At 35.1% G+C, this 14382-nt stretch overlaps 1 pseudogene; it reads right to left on the minus strand.

Annotated features, from left to right (window-relative positions):
* Window positions 1–224: 224 nt before the first annotated feature.
* LOC128780294 (glyceraldehyde-3-phosphate dehydrogenase-like) lies at window positions 225–14268 on the minus strand (annotated as a pseudogene).
* Between the last annotated feature and the right edge of the window lie 114 nt (window positions 14269–14382).

Consider the following 14382-nt stretch of genomic DNA (forward strand, 5'->3'; position numbering starts at 1 on the left):
GTGAGAAAAGAGCAGTGTCTTTTCTTGTTTTGGCTGAGTACACTGAACTTTATAGGTACATAACAAGGTAGGGCTCCTTAAGCCTCACCCCTCTTCAGGGGGTCTAGGATGGAAACTGGAGGTCAGGAGATTTTCAGTGTGTTGGGGAATCAATTTGGGGCAAGGACCCCCCAGCAGCTGAGGGTCTCTCTTCCTGTCGCTGGGGCTGGTGGTCCAGGGGGCTCTTACTCCTTGGAGTCCATGTGGACCATAAGGCCTATCATCCAGTTGCTGTAGCCAAATTCATTGTCATACTGGGAAATGAGCTTGACAAAGTGGTCATTGAGGGCAATACCAGCCCCAGAATTGAAGGTGGAGGAGTGGGTGTCACTGTTAAAGTCACAGGAGATAACCTGGTCTTCAGTATAGCCCAGGATGCCCTTGAGGGAGCCCTCTGTTTCCTGCTTTACTACCTTCTTGAGTCATTGTAGTTGGCAACTTTGTCCAGGCAACAGGTCAGATCCACAGCCTACACATTGGGGGTGGGGACACGGAAGGACATGCCAGTGAGCTTCCCATTCAACTCAGGGATGATCTTGCCCACAGCCTTGGCAGCACCAGTAGAAGCAAGAGTGGTGTTCTGGGCAGCCCCTCGGCCATCGTTCATAGCTTCCCAGAGGGGCCTTCCATGGTCTTCTGGGTGGCAATGATGCAATGAACTGTGGTAATGAGCCCCTCCACGATGCCAAAGTTGTCATGGATGTCACCCCATGGATGATCTTGGCCAGGGATGCCAAGCAACTGGTGGTACAGGAGGCATTGCTGACAATCTTCAGGGAGTTGTTATCCTTGTCATGGTTCACACCCATCACAAACTTGGGGTCATCCACAGAGGGGGCAGAGATGATGACCCTCTTGGCTCAACCCTTGAAGTAAGCCCCAGCCTTCTCCATGGTAGTGAAGACATCATTGGACTTCACAACACATTCAGCACCAGCATCACCCCATTTGATATTGGCAGGAGCTCCTGTTAGAAGATGGAGATGGACTTTCCATTGATGACAAGCTTCCTGTTCTCAGCCTTAACTGTGCCTTTGAATTTGCCATAAGTAGAATCATACTGGAACATGTAGGTCATGTTGCTGAGGTCAAAGAAAGGATCACTGATGGAGACAACATCCACTTTGCCAGAGTGAAAAGTGGCCTTGGTGACCAGGAGCCCAATTCAGCCAAATCTGTTCACTCTGATCTTCACCACTGTGTCTCAGGGTTGAAGCTGGCACTGTGTACAAAGACGTGGCTTCGTGTCAAACAGGAGGAGCAGAGAGCCAAGGTATGTCTTTTTTATGGAGATAAAAAAAATCACAGAAGAAAAATCTAATTACGTAAGCATTTATCAAGCTTCTTCTTGAACCATGCTTTCTAGCATCCTGTTGGTCAAACGAGATAACATGGCTGAAACTAATCTATTGTCTAAGTTAAATAACAAAGGTTAAGAATATAAGGAGAAATCTGAAATTGAGGGCCTTTTTACAATCTACCAAAGAAAATAGAGACCTATTAACCTTGAGAGAACAGAACATTTTATGATAGAGTTGTTTTAAGTCTAAAACTTAAAAACCCTCCCATAAGATTCCCAAAAGAATCACTATATATGGTGATAAATGTTAACTAGACTTATTGTGGTAATCTTTTGCAATACATGCAAATATCAAATCAATATATTGTGTACCTGAAACTAATATAATGTTGTATGAGAATTATACCTCAATAAAAATAAATACATACATAAATAAATATATACAGATACACATACTGTTTTTACACCCCCCAAAAATTCCAAGGAGAACTTAGCATAACAGTTCAAAATCATGGAATGATGAAATACTAATTTATTCTTAGCTGTTGTTTCACACTTCCATCAACACAGTATGTACTCTAGGAACTCTTTTGAAATATGTGTATTAGGTGCAAAAATAATAATCTAACAGTTGGTGAAGGTGTCTAATGCATGTCTCCAGTCCCTGCATGCGGTGAACATGGGGCTATTCTTCACCTCACTACATTAGCCTTTTGGTGGTGCAATTGTTCAGCTCTTAAAGTATCTACAGAAAATTGTATTAGTCAACTTGGACTGCCATAAATACCATAGGCTGGATAGCTTAAAAACCAGAAATGTATTCTCTCACAGTCCTGGAAGCTGAAGTTCCATGATTAAGAGGCCAGAAAATTTCTTTTCTGGTAAGGGTTTTCTTTTGGTCTTACGGTGCGGCCTCATTCTCACTGTGTTCTCACATGGCCCTTTCTCAGTGCATGCACGTCAAGAGGGAGAAAAAGAGAGCCCTTGGGTGTCTCTTCACATGAGGAATCTATTTTATTGCATCAGGGCTCTACCTTTATGACCTCATTTAATCTGAGTTACTTCTTCCTAGGCCCTATCTGTAAATAAAGCTGCACTGAGAGTTCATCAATATATGGATTTTAGGGGACACAAACATTAAGTCCACAACAAAAATGAAATGGATAGTAGTAAAAACTGAGCAAGCCATTCATTAAATTAAAAGATAATGAGGTACTAAATAATTCTCAGAAGAATGCAAACGGATGGATCTACAACCAGAGTGAGCAAAAGGAATCTGACCACCAAACTGTTTTTGCACACGCAGCAATCTAATAATGGTTTTGACATTTTTAAAAATGTTTTTAAAAATTGAAAGAAGAATAACATTTTGTGACATGTGGTAATTATATTAAATTTAAATTTGAGTGTTCATAGATAAAGTTTTATTGGAATACAGAGTATTTGGTCACATACTGTCTATGACTGTTTTGGCGGTGTAACAGGGTTGAGTAATTCCAACAGAGATTACACATGGTGCTCTCATCATTCCGCACTGCTGCTCAGTTCACTACAAACTGCAGAGACACAGTTGTGAATGGACAATCTCAAGTGCCATGAGTAGCACCATGCCACAATATTTTATTATTATTATTTTATCAGAGTGTGTCCATTATGTCAAAATAAAGAAAAAAGAAAACTTAACTTTGAATGTCACATTTTTTTAAACTTTTTTTTTTTTTACAGAGAGAAAGGGAGGGAGAGAGGGAGAGAAACATCAGTGTGTGGTTGCTTCTCATGCACCCCTCATGGGGGACCTGGTCCTCAACCCAGGCATGTGCCCTACACTGGAAATCCAACCAGCAACCCTTTGGTTCACAGGCTGACACTCAATTCACTGAGCCACACCAGCCAGGGCTGAATGTCAGTTTTTTAAAGGAACAATAGAGTGTGCCTTATTTTATCAAATTTGATAGCATTTGGTTCCTGAGGGATTACAATAATCCATAAAAGATAGGTAAGTATTATTAACTATCCAGACCAATGTTCCCCTGTTGAAATAAGACCAAACAGTATTGTATTTATTACAAAATGATAGGATAGCTGTGCTAAAAGTCAACATTACTAGACTAAACATCCATGAAAATATCATCAATAGAAAAAGAAATGGTCAGATAAATTAGAAATTTTAATATGGAATACCTTAGCACTACATAATTTCTTTACAAAAAGAAAAAAGGAAGGAAGGAAGGAAGATAGGGGAGGGTGGAAAGAAAGAAAAACAGAAAAAACAGCAAGTGAGGGAAAGAAAAGAGAAGGAAAAAAACAAGAGGAAAAATAAAATAAAGCTGCAAATGTTTCCAAGTGGCTCTCATGATTAATTAAGCCAGCTCCAACACACCATTGTTAATCCCATTAAAAATTACCAGCAGCAGAATTCTAAGAGTTGTAAATTATCTTTGAACTGGTAGGCTGGGTTTATAGCTAATTAGTATATATTTTCAAATTTGACTAGAAGCATCTATTTATTTTAGAGTCTGAATAGAAAATATTCAAATATTACCAATGATTTTCCCTTTGAAAATAATAACTAATATATTAGCAAATGAGTCTTCAAATATTAGACCTTTTAGTTCTAAGGTATAAACCACTATATAACATGTCAAATTGAAGTCTCTGTAATTCCTATTACAAATACTGCACCTTTAAAATATAATATACTTAGCCATAGGTCTTTACCTAGAAATATATTATATATAGCATGAATTTTCAAAAATGGATGTGTTGATAAACTTATAGTTTGGCTATGGTTGTGCAGATGGTTTAGCATATTCCCTAAATAAATTAAAATGTGTTTTTAAGAGTGTTGTCTTGCATCATCACTAAGTCTGTTATTTATATAAGAAAGACTTTGTATTGTTGCACAGAAAAATGGTTGCTTTCAGTCCCCAGCTATAGGTGATGTCAAATGCAATGCCTAGGGATTTTGTCTGAATCATGAGGAATAAAGTACAGTGTTAAAGGCACACACTAATGTTAGTAGACAGACAGTAAGACAAGGGCAAACTATGGGAGTCATTAGCTGGAGGGTCTGAGTCAGCATCTGCCCCCTTAGACTGTTTTGCCTGGGCTGATAGATGATTGCCCTCGAACAAAATGTATGAAAAGTCTGAGTCTATGACTCTGAGAGTTTCCAGGGAAGATAATAACCTTAGGTGATCAGAAAGCAATTAAAATTAGTTAAATGTTCTCTTAAAAGCAAGTATTTGTTATAAACGAAGGACAAGGTCACAGAAAAGAGTTTCTATAAAATCAAGACACAGAGAAGGTTGACAACAAGGCAAATCCAAGCAACCTTCATTACCAAATAATAATAATAATAAAAACAGTCTTCTTTGTTTTTCTGATACTTAAAAACATTGTGTTCCCAAAGTTTTATGTATGTATTACTTGAAATAATAAGTCCTACCAGCCTTCAGACTAGCTGTCTCCTTGACCTGATTTTAAACTTCATGACTGCAATTTTATTAACATTGGAGGCTGAGACCTTAGCACAGGAACCGACACCAAATAGTACTTGAGTATATTCAATGTATTCACTTTTTCAATATTTGATAGCCTCCCATGTTCCAGGTGCTATGCCATGTGATGCAAATAAGGCAATGAACACAGGATAGAAGATGTATGCTTATATTCTAGTTTAAGAAAACAGGTAATCAAAAGTTAATAAACAATGTCTTGGCATCTCGTAGCAAGTTCCAGAAGGCTGATAGGATAAAGAATAACACCAGGTAGGCTGAAAGACTTGACTTGGTGTTAGCAGTATGCTCAAAGAATTGTTTTCTGAAGAATTGGAATAATCCATACAAAGCACGTAGGAATTAGTACACCCCTCCCTTCATTTATTCACTAAGGAAACAGGCCCAAAATCCCAATGATAAAGTTCTGAAGAAGTTTCTGTTTTGAATGCTTTTGAAAAAGTTTCAGCCTTAGTTTAGCCCTTTCAATGCATATATTGGCATAAATTTTGAAAGGTATGGTTTTAAAAACTGAAATTGAATTTGTAAAATAAATAGACTTTACCAAATAAAATATTACATGCACATACATGCATTAGAAAAAGTTCTGAGCTGTAATTCAGACACAGATGATGCCTTCTTTTATCTACCAGGGAGTACATTTTCTTATTATTGTAAGGTAAATTCAATGATATCATTAGGCCCAGAAGAATATACAGGATTTCTACTGCTGGAAGTTTCAACTATTTGGGAAACCATCTTTAAGAGAAGTAATTCAAAGTTACATGTATAAGATTACTAGATACTGTCCCAGGGCCTTGGAAGAAATATTTCAAATTAAGCACACCAAAGAATATGCTTCATTGGTTTCATGGGGAATTAAAGTTGTCAGATATAGCAACTAAAATACATAATGCCCAGCTAAATTTGAATTTTATATAAGCAAGGAATACATTTTTAGTGCTTTTTATAAAGCATGAGACATACCAATACCAAAAAAAAAAAAAGGGTTGTACATCTGAAATTCAAGTTTAATTGGGTATCTGGTATTTTACCTGCCAAACTTAGAGTGAGTTGGTGAATCTAATACTTCCTATGGTAAGAGGACTATACATAGAAAAGCAATATCCAAACCAGGTTAGTGGAAATAAAGGAGATTTTACAAATCACTTTGTTTTGAGAGACCATTCTCCAAGGGTCTCTCACCTACCTTCCTGTACATCTACGCATTAACAACTAGTATCCTCCAGACTATTGTTTCAAAGTTGTTTGTGTAAACAAACAGCTTTGAAAGAGAGATGGTTCTTTCCCTGGAGCTTATTTACTTACATTCCAAGGAAATAAAGATGCATTTTTCTAGAAGGGGATATTGAGTAGGCTTTGATGGCATTCTCTTAGATAATATCGGGCTTCCTAATTTCTAAGTTCTTCTTCTGCAACACACCCTTACTCATTAACTACTGTTACTAGAGTCCTGAATGGATTCTGTTTGGCATACCATGCAAAACTCTCTTAGCTCAACCTTTTATTTTTTTTCTTAATACGTTAATTTGTAATAAAAACAAACTGTGCAACACTAACACACAAGCAAGCACGGGTACGCGCACACATCGTTGCTGCTAAGAATCATCTTCCCTCTGCAGCTGTTGTAGTCACTTCGTTTTATTGACCAGTCTAGAACAATAAAATGCCCACAACTTAAACAGTAAAAAATCAGAAGTTTGACTTCAGGTATTGACAGTTTGGCAGCTGGCTTAGGTTATTCTGGATTTTTATTTGCTTTTCAGGTATAAGTCTTGTGCCTCTTACTAGATAAATAGCACAAGGTCATATACATACAATGAATTCTTGAAGTTGCAGTACTAGCACTGTAAATTACATTTGATAGATGTTATTGCTTAAATATTTGAATGAGCTCTTTTCCTTCACTATATTATTTGGTAATTTTCTACACAATTGAGATCTTGTCTCATCCCTCCCAAAGTGTATTGTCTCATGCACCACAACATATCAGCATGCATTTAAAAAAGGCTTATCAAAATTGGTGAATTTTTGTGCAGCCATTTTAATATTGAAAATGGAAGAATATACACAACATTTTGGCATATTATGCTTTAGTATTTTGAGAAAGGTAAAAATGCAACTGAAATGCAAAAGAAAAAGATTTGTGCAGTGTATGGAGAAGGTGCTGTGACTGATTGAACACGTCAAGAGTGGTTTTTGAAATTCTTGGTACTATTGACATTTTGGCCAAATAATTCTTTGCTGAGGGACTGCCTTGTGCATTGGAAGATGGTTAGCAGCACCCCTGACCTCTACCCACTAGAAGTTAATAATGCAGGATAGCCAACATATTTAAAATTTCCAAATCAATAAAGTTATTGGTGAAAATGAAAAATGTGTCCTTTATTTTATGGAAAAATCTAAATGGACTTTTTGGCCAACCCAACACCACACTATTAAATGTATTAAACTAAGTTTAGTGGTTATAAACCAAAAATTTATATATTTCTGTAATATTTCTATATTATATTCTATATATAAATATAACATTTCTATATTATATTCTATATTATATTCTGTATATAATATTTCTATAATAATATAATAATTTATATTATTTCTATAATATTTATAGGCCACACTTACAGCTGAGCCCAGTCCATATCCAGTTCTCAGCAGCTTTCATATCCTGCTTTCAGCTCCCTACAATTGCTAAAAACAACAAAAAGAATGAAATTCTTGACTATTCTAAACTAAAAGCAAAGCGCAAACCCTGTCATCCAATAACTCATTTGACATATATGGCTCTATATTGTCTTCAACATTCTAATATATGTGGCTCTTTATATCACCCAAAAATTCATTTTGCAGCATCATTGCCCAAGGATTTATGCGATGTGTCAAAAACCCACAAATTAAGCAGTGATGCCCAGTAACCATCTCCTACCCAACCAAAAGACTTAAATAAATAAGTGAGTAATAAACAAATATTTCACTTGCAATTGCAATTCTGGTTGTGCATGAACAGGAAATATTCATTAGCTCACAGAGTTGGGATAGAAAATAAAATACCAGAAACTTAAAAACAAACTTAATGTAGAGTGGAGTTTGCTAAAGGCTAGTATTCCTCACGCTTACCAAATATAGACCTAATAAAATTCCTAAAAAAGCAAATTCTGCAAACAAAACATTTTTCTCATTTATTATGTTTTGAAATAAAAACAACAATGCACGATTCCTAAAAAATGATCATATGGGTCTTCAGTTTCACCTCATGCTGATCCATATTAGAACTCATTTCTTAATTTTCTATAACACATTATCCTTCAGAATTTTACAACCATGGTTCATGAAAGCAGAGTGACATGTATTGTCTTTGGTATAATCATGAACTTGTGGCACTTCATTTTTAAAACCAGGTGTCAACAATTTTTTATGATTTTTATTACTAGGTTACAATAAAAATCAAACAATTTAAGATAATGCATTTTTCTGCTTTGAAGAATGTTGTTTTCAAACTTAAAGTTCACACCAGAAGAAAAAGGTTATATATCTGGTTATTTTTTAAAAGTATTTATATCTGTTCCAATTATTTCAAAAACTGTGGCAGAAACGTGATTGCTTAGTTCAGCATCTTTCTACTTATTCTCCTAGAAAACACAAAAAAAGCGATAAAGAGAATATGAAAAACAACAACCAAAAAGAAAAAAAAAACTGAGAAATCAATCTTAAAACACAAAACCAAAAATACATATACAAACTTCAAATTCCGTAAAAAACATGAGCTACCCAAAACAATGAAATGTGGTGCTAGTCTTGAGAAGAGAAGTGAAAATTTAAAAGCAAATAGAGGGGTAAGAGAGCTCAGCTGCATCGCATCTGACAAAGTTATTAGGAAATAAATACCTTCTGAAGGTGCGGACTTCACTCCATTGTATGAATCATGTCTGTCTTTAGCAATAATGCATGCAGGTACTGAGATGGGCAGGGCTGATGAAAGAAAGACTTTTGCACCGGATCTACTCTGGCAAGGAAAAATCAGAGGCCTTACCAAAGATCACACAGAGAACACAAATCTACCTGTGGAAGCAAAGCAGTAGCAAGCAAGACCACTATGCCTTCCATTCATTCACACATACACAGAAACCTCTTGAAAATCACTAGTTTGTCCAAATAGTTTTTATTTAATTGTGGATAAGAAAAAAAGTAACATGGATATAATCAACTAAAGTATTATAAGAAAAAAATATGTGAATGTGGACAAGACTCAAACCTTACCATTAGATGAAGAACATTTACTGGAAAGCTACTACCAAGCAGCAAGTGAAAAATTGTCAAACATTTACAATTAAGCAAACAATCAACAAAACAGAAGTCAATGAAACACCATAATTCAGAAATATCATAGAATAGAGATTAACAAGAATAGTATAGAAAAAGGTGAAATATAAGAAGCACTCAGTGATAAAGGAAAGGGAAAATCTTTTACATGATTGACCTTCAAGGAGCACAAAGAAAAAAAAATACATGAGACAGAAAAAGCCATAACCATATATATTATATGTAATAATGATGTGATCATTCACTAGGCATTCTAATGAAGAAAAATGGGGAGCAAGCTCAACAATTATTTGAGGGAAATAATCACACAAACCTATTTTTCTCAACTAGGCAAATATACTTCTTCCTGAATATCTGGACTAATGACTTATCAAAATATACCACATAAATGCTAGGAGATATAAACAAATCAATTTTTGTGGCAGAATTAGAGAATGTTGTGAAACACCATACATTCCCTCAAAACATTAAGCCCAGGTGAATTCACAGGAAAATATTATCCATCCTAGTCAATTAATAAATTATAATGATATATAAATTGTTAAAACCATATAAAAATAAGAAATGGTATCAAATGATGTGTAAGAACAATATCTTTCATCAATCATTGTTTTTATGCCTCACAAATATTACACAAAAATAAAACTACAAATGAAATTACTAATAAATAGATTTTTAAAGTTTTAATTTATATTAAAGAAATTTAAGGTCACCTTATAAGTACAATAAATTGTGATAAATGTTGGTTATGCCTGGAATTAAGTTATGATTTAATGCATAGGTTACTAATGGAGGGGTTGTTGAGTGGGTGCTGAGAGAATGGGAGACTAAGACAGAAAATATTTTTCATTATATATTTTATGTAGAATATATCCTAACATATCCTAATTCATAATTCCATTATTTCTATATCCATTGGTCAGTATTCTTCTCCAAGGAAGATTTCTTTTGTCATTATAATTATTATTCCTGTTTTAGTTTTGTGGACTCATATTTTGCATTTTTAAAATATATTATTTATTGCCATCACTGTGTACTTTACTTATGTAAAATATACAAATACATTTTTACATTTTTTAAGAAATCAAAAGTATATGGACTGAAATAATGAAGAAAAATAACAATTGAGTACAGTTAAACTTAAGTTTATTATTTTCTAAATCTAACAAATAAATATAAGAATGGTATATTTTAGCCCTGGCTAGAGTGGCTCAGTGGATTGAGTGCCTGCTTGTAAACCTAAGGGTCCCTAGTTTGATCCCCAGTCAGGGCACATGCTTGGGCTGTGGGCCAGGTCCCCAGTTGCAGGTGTGTACGAGGCAACAAATTGATGTTTCTCTTGTGCATTGATGTTTTTCTCCCTCTCTTTCTCCCTCCCTTCCACTCTGTCTAAAAAATAAATAAAATATTTTTTAAAAAGTATATTTTATTTTACAGAAAAAAATTAAGAAACATTTCAAAATAATCACTATGCATCTTCCAGGTAACTGAAGAATTTGTTCTCTAATATTTGAAATTATTTTAATTTGCACCTTAGTGTTTTTCTGAAAAAATTAATGAATAAAAAAGTTTTTATTATCACTTAAAGCTACACATGCTTAAATATCATTTTTGAAAACTAAATGTTAAAAATTAGAAAGTGATTAGTTACAAAGCAAGTAACTTTTTTGTTTTAATGGGTATATATCTAAAAATGTTAACATTTTTACAAACTGATTTGATATTAACTAACACCAGTTGTCATGTAAATATTTTCAAGAAATATTTTCAGGAATTTAAATGGCATAGTTTCCTTTTATTTGGTTTATGGTAAATATATCAATATAGAATTTTTATGTATTTTTTCTTTTTTTTAATTGTTGTTCAAGTAAAATTGTCTCAATTTTCCCCCCACAACTATCCAACCCAGCTATCCCCACCTTCCACCCTCAATCCCACCCCCCTTTGGCTTTGTGCATGTGTCCTTCATATACGTTCCTGCCAATTTTATGGTTAAAAAGTCTGGTGGTAAAATCTGAGAGACCACAGTGTGCCCTAGTTGGAGCACTGTTTTCTTCTCAGCGGTCTTCACATTGACTTTTTACAATTTTCTTATCTAATGTGTGTCACTGGTTTTGTTTTTTCTGTTTTTCTTTTTTTGATTTTTTTTATATTTAAAAAATAAAATGTTTTTCTCATTTATATTTGAAAAAGTTCAAACCAAAATAAAGTTGAAAAAATTAAAAACCCTTGAACTTGATTCACCAACATCTGAGTGTAATTTTCCTACTCACAGCCCATCTCACTCAATTGAGACTTACTGTGTTTCAAGAGCTCAACAGGCACGTGTGGCTAGTCACTACCAAATTAAACAGCATAGTTCTAGAACCTTGTTATGGCCCAGGCGGAGAATGACAAAATGAATAACTCAACAATTTTCACCAAACATTTTCTCCTGGGCTACAGTGCAGCCTTGTCTTTGATCCTAGGGGTCTAAAATATCTTATGAAATGGCCCTCAACATTCTTACAAAATTAATGAAAATATGTAAAATAAATGTATTAATATATGAGCCATCCTGTGACTGGAGAAGTTTAGTTCAATCTAGAAAGGCAGACAGAGAGACTCTGACTTGTCCTTCATTGTCTCTACATTTCACATATGTAGTATTTTTCTCCCAAAGTAACCCAGAGCATCAAAATTTGTCATTTACTATCTTGGGGCCCTATCTTTTTTTTAAGCAATAAATGTTCTCTTACGCATAACTAAAATTTCCATTGATGAATTCCATTTCTCAGCTTGAATGCCCCAAAAACAAACCCTGGGAAAATACTTGTTTGTGATAGTTAATTTGGAAATGCTGTTCTGAAGAGCAGAAATACATAGCAGGGCAAGTAAAGAGAGCTGGAGATGCAATCGGTTCAAAGATGTGACCCAGAGGTTGCAAACCTGCAAGTGAATGAATGGCTTTCCTTCTGCCAGTCTTAATAAGCAGTTTAATGAAAAGTATCTCACAACTGTCCATCCAAACAAGAAGAAACATTTACCCATCAGTCCTCATCAGCCATTCATGAACCCCTTTGTTGGGGTTACATTCCCGTTCTGGCTGTGAATGTATACATTTCTGTGCAGAGCAGAGTACCCGCGGCATCCGATTCTTACATCAGCGGCCCAAAGGGAAAGTGGCCTGTCTGAAGAAACTGTCCAATTTTACTTGCACTATACTGGACACAGTTTATATAAAACTGGTTACTACTGAGCTGGCTAAAGTAAATAATAGGCAAGAGAATTTTGAAACTGTATACAGGCACACCTAAGAGATATTGCAGGTTTGATTCCAGGCCACCACAATAAAGTGAATTTTTAAATAAAGTGAGTCACGTGAATTTTGGGGTATGCTAGTGAATATAAAATTTATGTTGACATTATAGTCTATGAAGTGTTTAGTAGCATTATATATTTAAAACAACATGTACATACCTGAATTAAAAACATTTCATTGCTAAAATGCTCACCATCATTGGCGTCTTCTGTACGCCCTCATCTCTTTGCTGGCGGAGGGACTTGCCTTGAAGTTGATGGCTGCCGGGTGGTAGTTGCTGCAAATGTGACGCAGGGACATGAAATAAGCAAACGCAATTGGAGAAATGGTGTTGATAGACTTGCTGCATTCAGGGCTGCCACAAACAATCAATTTGTAAAAAACACGAAATCAGCAAAGTGCAGTAAAGTGAAGGGCAATAAAATGAAATATGCCTGTATAAATGTCTTAGTTTTGTTTTCTTTTTCTGGAACAAGGGTTGTTTTCAAAGCAGGGGAACCACTCTGTAAGGTACATTATTGTGTACCCATTTTGCTGTACATCTGAAAATAATACAGGATAATATCAAATGTAAACTGTAATTGAAAATATAAATAAATAAACTATTGCTACATGAAAATATGTTTCAAGTTCTTACAAAAAGAAGACCTATTACATTATTTGAAACACGTTTTCTAAGTTTCGACCTCCATATGAATATCTAAAGACTGCAGGGCAAAATTTATTAAAAACACGAGTAAACACCCTACCCCTACCAACTATTGACATCTGTCCAGTCCCACCATCTATAATGCACACGAGTAATTAAATGACGCTTCACACCAGGCACGTGAAGCTTTGTAATAAGGGCAGCTGTTGGTGTGTGTCTTCTGATTCTTATTTAAAAAATAAAAACACTTAGTTTTGATTATCACATACAATAAAAAGCAATTAGTTCCTTAGTTAATGCAGAGGGCTTGAGCTGTTTTTTAATACCCATTCCCATTTTTATTCTAGTCAATGTTCTCTTGAGAACTGATCCAGGTGAAATGCTTCTCAATCACTTTCACAACCTCAATTATTATCGCTACTTAACAGTTAACTTTTAACAATATACTCATTTTTAAATCTAGTAGTGCAAAGTTTAACTTTCATTAAGGAGGCCCCTATATTTTTTCACAATCTAATGGAAGAACCTGATGTCAAAAAACTTCAGGAGCTTAGAATTCCGGAAATAAATGGGAGATTGTGTTGAAGTCTACCACAGTGCTCACCTACTTATCCTACTTTACTTATTTTTTTTAAAATTCTTATTGTTATTCAATTACAGTTGTCTGCCTTTTCTCCCCCTCCCTCCACCCCACCCCAGCCGAACCCACCTCCCTCCCCCACCTCCACCCTCCCCCTTGATTTGGTCCATGTGTCCTTTATAGTAGTTCCTGTAATCCCCTTTCCCCACTATCCCCTCCCCACTCCCCCCTGGCTATTGTTAGATTGTTCTTAACTTATTTTTCAAGTCTGTTTGTTTGTGCCTGCGGACAATGCTATCTTGCACTCTGCTTAATATGTTAAACAATTATTACAGTTGGAAGAATACTAAAATTATGTTCATGCTACCATATTTCTCATTTAAAAAACATATCCTTGATTCAGTGTATCTTTCTATTTAAATTCAAAACTTGAATAATTGAAACTGAACTTTTATTTCAATAGTGCTGCCCCCATCCACTTGCCAAGAGATCAACATTAAGGCTTTTATTCCACTTCTGTTCAGCTCCATCCTGATTGGGGAGGCACATACTGCTCATCTAAGCACAGAGCTTTTGACATTTAAAGTAATTGGAGCAAATGAATGTGATTTTTTTCAGATACTACATGTATATTATCTTTACTTTAAAACCTAAATTGCTTATGCAATGAAG

Source organism: Desmodus rotundus, chromosome 2 (assembly GCF_022682495.2).
Source record: "Desmodus rotundus isolate HL8 chromosome 2, HLdesRot8A.1, whole genome shotgun sequence".
NCBI lineage: Eukaryota > Metazoa > Chordata > Mammalia > Chiroptera > Phyllostomidae > Desmodus > Desmodus rotundus.